Genomic DNA, 9,962 nt, shown 5'->3' with positions numbered 1-9,962 from the left:
TTTCCTTAAGACATGTGCACAACTGCATGCCCACCTCTACCTACAATGAAGAAACTCCCCTTTCTGAATATTCATCATAACCCTAAATAAAAGAAACCTACTCACCCCTATGTGGGGAGTCATGGTTTTGGAAGCTATTCCCTGTGATCTGATTTGCTGCAAATACACTTTCTTTTGTATAACAACACCTGGTGTAGTCTCTAACTCCCAAAGGAGTGAACTCACATTAGGTTGGTTGCAGTTAGACCTGGAGTCCAAAACTCAAGATGCCAGTGGGGGCCTGGCAAGTTGGGTACACGAGTGGCGCAGACTGGATAGGGACAGTCAGCCTGTGAGCTCCACACAACTGATGCTGGGTTGGACTGGGGCCCCATGTAACCAGATGAAGCAAGATCTGGATTTCTCCATGAAATCCTTCAACTTTTAAATGTTGGAAATTGACCTATTAAAATTATGAAAACAGAAGGAGAAACATAATCTGTCTGTGAGCCAAATATTGCCTCCAGGCTGTCGTCAGTTTCCTGAGTTAGCTCCAGGTGAGAGGAAGGACATTTCAGTCATTTGGAAATGCATTTGCAAAGTCAAGACCTTGGGAAGGGCAACCTGGTCAGAGAGCTGCACGCCATTTGGTTTGGTTGGAGCACAAGGGAGAGGAAACGAGCCAGGGAGCAATCCGTCAGACTTGAGACCAGAGCAGCACCCGACACTCAGTGAGATCTTCTATGTGCCAGTTCACATGATGACCACCACTAAGTGGGGCAAACTCCTAAATTAGGGACCAGAGCCCTGTCCTGCCCACCCCATCAGCCATGAGGGTTCAGGCAGGAACAAAGCCATGCTACCACTTCCATTCTGCTGCTCAGTACGTTAAAACATGGGAAAGAATGGCAAAGAGGAATTGATAGTAAGATGGATTTTATCTATAAAACAATGCAAACTCCCCGTGGAATTAGGAAACATTTTCAATTGTTATTCATAAAATTAGTAATCAAAACAGTAAAAGTGGATTTACAAAGCTACATTATCAATAGCAAAACAGGAAGGAGATGAAATGTTTGGCAGATGTCTTGAAGAGTTTCAAAGGAACACACACCGGCTAAAGGTCTACAGTTAAACTGTGCTTGCACAACAGGTTACATTCACTCCTGCATTTTCTCAATAAGTTCTTCCTTATATTTGCCTTTCTCTTTTCCAACCTGTCGAGATTTGGCTTTGTGTTCGAGAATTTTTTTCCGATCTTTGTCCAGCTTTAGCCTGGTGATAACCACCTGTTAAGGGTAAGAAAACATCTTTATTATTATTATTTTTTTTTAAGGAAAGGATTTATAACTACAATTATTTTGTACAGAAGAGCTTTTCCCAACAATAGCAATACCCCCTAACTCCTGAGGATCTAAGAGACCAGTTAGATAGTTTAGTGATATCAAATACTGGGCTGGGAAAAATTATACTGCCAGCATGTTTCTGGTTCGTCTATCACCCTTTGGCCGGCAAAATGCATTGTTCTTTAAACATGTGCATTCCCACCAGCTACTGGACCACAGGTCACAAGGATAAGTAAGACCCTCACCACTCTGCCCTTATCTGAAACTCTGGAGGAGAAAGACCCTACAATACAGTATGTGAAACAGGAGTACAAATGAAAAACAGCCTATTACACCAGATGGGTGGTGAGGGTCATAGGAAGAGATGTTCTCAATTCTCCCTCTGGACATCATCCAGTAGGAAAGTGACGCCTACAGTACCTGGAACCCTCTTGCAACCTGCTCGAAGACAGAGCCTTCACCAAGGATGACAAAACAGAGAAGAATCTGGATCCTAGGTCAAGGAATCGATCAAGCCTGCCTGACCTCCCTCTAGAAGTCTTTCCCTGAGTAGGGCCACCTGAGTAGACAGTCCCAACACACTGATAACTCTGACAACAGCACTAAGCTACACAGCTGCTACCACCGTTTGGTCCCAGGCCATACCTTGCTCGGGTGAATGCCCACATGGACAGTTGTCCCATTAGCCTTCTTACGCTGTACGCGCTCGATGTAGATGACATATTTCTTTCTGTACACCTGGACCACCTTGCCAATTTGCTGACCTTTGTAGTGTGTCCTCAAACCACCGAAGAGAAAACACAAAAGAAAAATTTCCCCCCATTCTAATATGTGAACATCACAGTGAGGAAACTAATTATCAGGAATACACAGACTAACATATAACTTTTTGCACAAAAGCATATTAACCCCTTGCAGTCAAAAGTCAGCTATTTTTTGGCTATAAATCTGCTCTGTGTTGTTTTAAGTCAGGTGAAAATTCTTCACCTGAATTTTTTTCTTATCTGAAACAAAAAATTGCTTGAACTAGGATGGCCACCACAGACCTAGTCCTGAGAGTAAAAAAGTATAATCACTATACACCCAAAACTAACACAATCTTATATATCAATTATATCTCGGTTAAATAAAAGTAAAATTTAAGACAGAAAAAATATAATCATTCTCAAGTGATTAAATGGAGAAGGATGATTAAAGATACTATACTGAGACTCTCCTTCAACCATTTAAAATGTTTTCAAAAAACAATTTATGACCAAGGAAAATGCTCAAGATAAGACCTTTAGAGAAAAAAGAAAAGAAAACAAAGCTTTATATGAAATATAGTCTGAATCTTGTCTATGTATGTTTCAGATATATGGCATATAACACGATGGGATGGAAATATATCTAAATGTCAATAATGGTTGCCACGAAGTAGGATTACGGATGACTTTTTACAAAACGTATTATTCTTCCATATTTCAAGATTTTTAAAAAATTTTTATTTATTTTTTAAAGATTTTATTTATTTATTCATGAGAGACAGAGAGAGAGAAAGAGAGAGACAGAGGGAGAAGCAGGCTCTCTGCTAAGCAGGGAGCCCGATGCAGGACTCAATTCCAGGACTCTGGGATCATGACCTGAGCCGAAGGCAGATGCTTAACCATCTTAGCCACCCAGGCGCCCAAGATTTTTTTTTTTAAAGGAGGCTCCACACTCGGCGTGGAGTCCAACGTGGGGCTTGAACTCACAACCTTGCACTTAAGACCTGAGCTGAGATCAAGAGTCAGACGCTCAACTGACTGAGCTACCCAGGTGCCCCTAAATTTCAAGATTTCTATAATTAACACAAATATTTTATAGTCAGAAAAAAATTAAAATGTTAAATTAAAATCTCTTGGGTTGTTTTCATATACTAAAAATCTTACTCACACTCCAACACTATTCAAAACCAACTAGATTACGGTTTCCCTGAAGGCACAAGCCTATTAAACAGGAGCCACAATATAGCTGATGCTGATTATAAGAAACATAAAGGAAATAAGCACATATAAAAAACTAGACAATTTCAATACTCCTAAAATGTCTATTTAGATTGTTCAGCTTACTTACCAAGGTGATTTTCAGGTTGAAAAGAGAACAGCCACGCCTCACTGAAAATCCACCACACTCTATATGACCAGAGACTCTTACGTGAAATGTGGAAAAGTCTGTGAAAAAGCCCCTCTTAACCATCATCAAGACTGAAGAAAGAGTTTAATAAAATGAGTCCAAAGGAACACCCTGGTTAAAGAGAACTGGACAAACACTAGATCCAGCGAGGAGAGGGATAGGACAAGACTAACCCAGCTGGCCTGGAAAGGGGAGGGAGAAGACGCAAAGATGATATCCAGAGTCTGGCTGAGCAACTGGACGGATGGATAGGCCTTTCCCAGAGGCATGGAACATGGGGGAAGAAACATTTTAGGAGAAAACAGTGTAGTTGGGAACATGCTGAATTTGAGGCATCTTGGGACATTCTAGTGGAGAATTCCATACACAGCTGGAAGACCAACTGGGTCGGCAACAAAGACCCGGGAGTCCTCCAAAGATGGTAATTTGGAGCCTGATTTTGCTCAGGGAGCTTGTGGTATGAGGGCAGAATGCAGAAAGCCGAGAAAAGCCAACATTTTGGAAAAGCTTGTAAGGGAGACTGAAATGGCCACAGAGAATGGGAAGCTGGGGGAATGTGGGGTACTGCAGCCAAGGAAAGAATATCAAATGCCAAGGAGTGGTCATCCACAGGAAGGATAAAGGAACAAATGTGACAACAAGCTGGTCACTGGTGATCATGGCTAGTGTGCTTCAGTGGAACAGAGGGATGAAGCCATTTACAGTAAGACAATGAATTCACCAGAGATGAGAAGGTCACGGAGGTCAGGCAACAAAAAAGAGAAATTCTCTGGCCTCATCTTAATGTAATGGGTAATAATCAGTTAACTAATAAACATGCAACTGGAATAGGGCACATGGGAACTTACTGGATCGTAACTATGGTGATGGCTACGTGGCTTTTCATCTGCCAAAACTCACCCGTGCATTTTACTGTATGTAAATTATGCCTCAGTTTTATTTATTTTTCATTTGTGGAAACATTTAATAATTCACTAACGTTGCACAGAAATACAATAACAAGGGCGAAGGGGAGTGTTGGAGTGACTGAAGTTAACAGGTACAAAATCATGATTACAGAAAGTTTCAGACTTCAGAAGGGGGCGGGGCAGAGATCGCAAGTGTTTTGAAAGAGAAAGGTATTCATCTGGTTCCGAAACGGGAAGGAGTGGCTCTGAGACGACATACATTGTGCATGAGTGACCATATGAAGATCTGAAAAACTGCCCTGTTGGCTAGAGATATCAGTTAGTTGTCTGGGAGAGGAACCAAAAGGTTTTCACCATTTGATAGCAATTGGAGGCTACTACAGATTTCTAAAGAGAGTAATGTGTAAAAAGTTGAGAAGCTAGAGGCAGGGGACTCTTGAAATAATCTGGATACAAAATCACTGAAGCTACAAATCAATGTAAAGATGACAGGCCACATTAAAAAGCAGTAAATCCTGGGCACAGGATGAGGATGAAGGAGATGGGTTAGAGAAAGTTTAAGCGTATCAGCCTTGGAGGAAGCATGAGGAGGCAGCTGCCAGGCACAAGGGGAAATTGGGCCAAGCTGAAGTGTTCTTGCAAAGGAGATAATGAGTTCTAAAAAACCAATCCAAAACATAAGAGAACGGGCAAGAAGGAGCAGGAATGCAAACCGAACTGAATGTGCAGATTTGCAGGTGTACAGGTCAAAACGAGTGCCACAATTTCAGGGGGTGGAGGGAGCAGTGTGCTACAGAGAAAGAAGAACTAGGCAAGGGTAAAAGGTCACAGGCAAAAGGTGAAGGAGCTTCACAGGCCAGAGAACTGGCAAACCCTTATCAAGGAGAACCTTGATGTGGCCTTAACATGGAAGCCAGAAAGGAAAGAATTCTGATGTGTACCTCCTTGGCTGTCAGTCATGGCTCCTCTGAGCTTATCCTGAACTCGCCTAGAATCCTCAAGAGTTACCAAAGGCAGAAAAGATGTGTTCCTCTCAAGAGTCCAGCTTTCAATCAGTGTCTTCAGAGAATAGGTTTCAAAATTCTGACCTTGAGAGCCAGGGTAGAGATGCCCTCTCCAACCCTGCTGGGATGTGGCGACCAGTTCACATTATCTCAAGAGGCAGCTGGGACTTCAATTCATTTTGCTTCAGTTCCATGAGCAGAGTGGTGGAGTCAAAGCTCCGGTCTGACTGAAGGTTGAAAGGGACTTCCAGCTGTGATGCCGTGACTTGGCACACCTGTTCTGGAACCACACCTGGATCCTGGACTCAGGGAGCAGGGTGAGCGCAGACAGGCACTGGCACAGGCAGATGTCGGGGTACACGGTCTGGAGGAAGATGAGCTCCAGCAGCTGCAGGTGGGCCCAGTATGCCTCAGTTTAAAAAGAAATAAAATCAAACTGTGTTCACTGCTAGCAAGCAAATATAAATACAGGGTGCTATGATACCATGCTGATTAATGTATCTGGGAAGGCTTTTCTGGGGAACTGACATTTAAGATAACATTTGAAAAATGAGGAGTCATTCAGGTAAAGGGGAGAAGGAAGAGCACTCCAGGCAGAGGGAGCCTTCTGGGCAAAGACCCCGAGGGAGGAAAGATCAAGGCATACTTAAGGACCTGAAAAGGCCAGTGTGTTTGAAGTACAGAACATGTGGGGACATAATAGGATGAGATGAAGCTGGACAAGCAGACCAGGATTGGTGCACATGGGGCCTTGTTGTCAATGATTTTATTTTTTTTTAAAGATTTTTTATTTATTTATTCATGAGAGACAGAGAGAGAGACAGAGGCAGAGGGAGAAGCAGGCTCCCCGCGGAGCAGGGAGCCCGATGCGGGACTCGATCCCAGGACCCTGGGATCATGACCTGAGCCGAAGGCAGACGCTTAACCGACTGAGCCACCCAGGCGTCCCAATGATTTTAGATTTATAGTAAGCAGTCAACCACCAATGATAGGTTCTAAGCAGAATCTAATTTGCCAAAAATGTCCCTCTGTGAAGAATGTTTGACCAGGATAAGAGTGAAAGTTAGTGTCTTGAACTAAACTGGAAATGTAAAGAAAGACTTATCTTAGAGAGAGAATCAATTAAGGTTAAGTAATGGATTAGATGTGGGTTAGGAAGAGAGAGACATTAGGGAGAATTTAAAGGTTTATGGCACAGGCAAGTGAAAAAGTGATGCTTATTGAAGTGTGAAAGATGGGAGGAAAAGCAGATTATAGACAGAAGCAGTGTTCCGGTCAAGAGTACTCCCGATTGGAAGCTTGAGACGACTATGAGGTTTTTAAATAAAGACGTTCCACGCATAGTTAGATCTACAGGTCTGTGCTCTGGAAAATGGTTTGGGCTGGGATATAAAAGAGGGAGTTGTTAGCATAGGGCAGACGTTTGGATCTCGGAATAGATAATATCACCCAGGGAGGCAATGTAGGCAAGATGAGATGTTAGACCAGGTGTAGAACCTGACAAACTCCAACATTTAGAGATCAGAGGAGACCAGCAAAGGAATCTGAGAAGTCAAAAGTAAACGGAGCCTGAACGGTCACAGAAGCCAAAAAGCCAAACTATTTCAAGAAGTAAGGCAGTGCTACCAATGCCAAATGCTACTGAGAAAGTCAAGCATGATGAGACCAAGATGTGTCCACCGGATTTAGTCACAAACAGGTTATTTGTGACCTCAGCCAAAAGCAGTTTCTATAAAGTAGTGAGATACAAATCAGATTGGAGAGGGTCTAGGCATAAATGGGAAGGTGAGGAAGTGTAGACAACTCTTTTGAGGACACTGGCCATACATGCAGAACAGAGGAGTAGTAGCTAGAAGGAAATGGGGGACTGGGAAGAGAATTTAAACTTTCTAGTTTTCTTGCAAAATCAAGAATCTGACAAGGAGCCTGCATTTCCCTATAGTAGCAATGGGTTGGAGGTATACCACAATCTCCTTTAAATGAGGCATGAGCTTTCCAGTTGCTATTTTCTTGCCATCAGCCAACCTCCCTTTTTTAATTTGCCTACCTAGCCCTTATACACATTTGCAATTCCCCCATTCTAGAACATGTCTGATGGGAAGGACCTAGAAGAGAAGTTGCAACTGTTGATCATACCTCTAAACTATACTTCCCACTCTATTCCTCTCATTCCCTCCGGCCAAATTATCCCCTGGTTTCAAGCCTCTCAAAGTGTTCCTCAAAGCTTCAAAGTGTCCCTGTGCCTTAGAAGATACACCAAATCCCTTAACCTTATCCCATTTCATTATCTAAAACAATGGTTCTCAATTAGGGGAAGGGGGGGGGTGGATTTTGCTCCCTAGGGACATTTGACAATATCTGGAAATATTTTCGCTTGTCACAAATGTGAGGAGGTACTACGGGCATCTAGTGGGGAGAAGCATCCAGTCCAAGATGTCAACAGTGCTGACGCTGGGAATCCCTGCTCTAAAATGTTGAGCTCCATGGTGACAGGTGCCTTGTCAGTCCTGCTTACTGCTAGTGTCTAGAACAGTGCCAACTCCGTAAACTCTCAAGGAGTTAATCTACCCCGGCTATTTCAGTCATCCCCCACTCTCTTTCTTACCACACATCCAAAGCTCTAGGAAGAACAGACAGCTTATACTTTCTCACAAGGATCATTCTCTTTCATAATTTCATGCTTCTGACTTGCTGCTTCCCTCTTCTCTCTGCCAAATCCAGTACCACCAAATGCCCAACCTCTGCTAAACCCAGTATTACTGAGACATTACTCTTACCACAGCACTTTCTCCTGGAGAATTTGGTTCAAAGAGTCACCCTGAGCAAAGCCTGGAAAACTTGCAGCCAAGGGACTAAATCGAAAAGCAAAGTTTTGCTTGGCTGGTATGGTATACTATTTTTTTAAAAAACAATCATTATTAAAGGATTGCATGGGCATGCTCTCTATTAAGCTGGGTAGGCACATCTCAATTAAGATGGGGTAGGCACACTGGTGGTTGTGGGCCCCATCTCCGGTTCGACACATCTGCAGGGTGACATTATTTGCCAGGGTCGTGAAGGCATGTGAGTCTACGACTTCCCCACGTCCCAGCACACATGACACTCTTAGGCAGCGCCAGAGCGACATGCAGGGGGGTAACGAGAGCCTGAGGGACACCAACCTGGACCTCGTCGTCCTTGCGGATGGGCACGCAGCGGACGCTGTACTTCTGTCGCAGCTCCTTGGAGAGCGGTATATATACCAGCCAAGCAAAACTTTGCTTTTCGATTTAAGTTTTCGATGCAAGTTTTCCAGGCTTTGCTCAGGGTGACTCTTTGAACCAAATTCTCCAGGAGAAAGTGCTGGGGTAAGAGTAATGTCTCAGTAGTATTGGGTTTAGCAGAGGTTGGGCATTTGGTGGTACTGGATTTGGCAGAGAGAAGAGGGAAGCATGGAGAGTGGGGAAGACATGATCTTCCTGCGCACGTGCGAGGGCGCACTGAAGTGCCGTTTGCGGTCTTTGCTGCAGTCCGAGGTAACGAAGGGGTTAAACCTCAGGCTGACCGTCTGCGAAGAGAGGCGTGGGAAGGAGGAAAGGGTGCTCGGCTGGGTACCAGGGCCTGCTCGCCATCCAGGACACGCCTCCCCACCGCCGCCCAAGGGCTCTACGGGAGGAGGTGGCCTCGGGGGAAGGTGCCTGCGGGAGGACAACGGCGGAAGCGAAGGGTCTGGGCGTTACACAGAGTAAGGCGAGCGCGGGCAGCGCCTGCCTGACCAGAGGGGCCGTGGGAAGAGGGCGGCACTGGGACCTCCAGGCTGACTGGGAGGCAGATTGGAACAGGAGAACGCCCGGTCGGAGGTCCCGCAAAGAGATCTTTGGGGAGGTGGGCGGCCCCGCGGACGTGGGGGAAGGACCCAACGGGGCGGAGAGCTTCTCACTCGGACAAAACACCAGCCTCTACTTACCTTGGCGCCCGTTGCGTTCAGACCCTGAGCGCGCAAGGCCGGAAGTGAGGGCTTCCTGGCCGCGCCAGCGTACGAAGGAAGCGGAGCCCCATTCCTGTCGGAGCGAGACTGCGTGGCGCCCCCTGCGACGTGGGGTGGGATCGCAGTGCCTCTTTCCAAGGGGCCCATTTCAGGGCTGGGCGGCTTTGGGGGTCCCGCCAGGACCCACAAAGAGTTGGCACCGCCGGGGAGAACGGGCATACTTCTGTGGGGCCTGCAATAGAGGCCTACTGGTGTTTTAAAAATAGGCACACCAGAGTCTCTTTCTTATCCCAAACTTTTTCTTTGCCTCTTGTTACCCTCTGCTGAGGTGATTTAGATGTTAAATATTAGTTGTTCGATGCTTTGGGCATTCATGATCCAAACGCAATCCGCTGACTTACTCCTTCGAAATCACTGAGAAGCTTGCTCAAAATGCAAATTTTTGTGATCCATCGCAGGCCTACGAAACCAGGCAATGGTAGGCCCAGGTTTTAAAGCAAGCACTCCCCTCCTCCCGTCCAACCAAAGATTTTAAGGTGCAACGTTTGGAGATCGTGAGAACCAACCACCTGGTCTTGCAAAACTTCCCCCCAGTTTTTTAGCC

General features: G+C 45.2%; 1 long non-coding RNA gene across 7 annotated transcripts; it reads right to left on the bottom strand.

Moving 5' to 3' along the window:
- Window positions 1-944: 944 nt before the first annotated feature.
- Window positions 945-9,383, bottom strand: LOC118016784. 7 transcript variants are annotated; one of them, XR_004680910.1, is made up of 5 exons: window positions 9,338-9,377; window positions 8,553-8,733; window positions 5,476-5,800; window positions 1,971-2,103; window positions 945-1,268 (listed from the first exon to the last, which is right to left on the bottom strand). It is a non-coding gene; the product is annotated as an uncharacterized LOC118016784 (long non-coding RNA). The 7 variants fall into 7 exon arrangements; XR_004680909.1 differs by having other exon boundaries at window positions 3,420-5,800; window positions 8,553-8,938; window positions 9,338-9,374; XR_004680911.1 differs by having other exon boundaries at window positions 5,329-5,800; window positions 8,553-8,938; window positions 9,338-9,374.
- Window positions 9,384-9,962: the final 579 nt, after the last annotated feature.

The sequence above is a fragment of the Mirounga leonina genome, unplaced genomic scaffold (genome assembly GCF_011800145.1).
Source record: "Mirounga leonina isolate KUSES-001 unplaced genomic scaffold, KU_Mleo_1.0 Mir_104, whole genome shotgun sequence".
Taxonomy (NCBI): Eukaryota; Metazoa; Chordata; class Mammalia; order Carnivora; family Phocidae; genus Mirounga; species Mirounga leonina.
The sequence above is the reverse complement of the archived record's forward strand: the minus strand, read 5'-3'. Positions and strand labels throughout refer to the sequence as shown.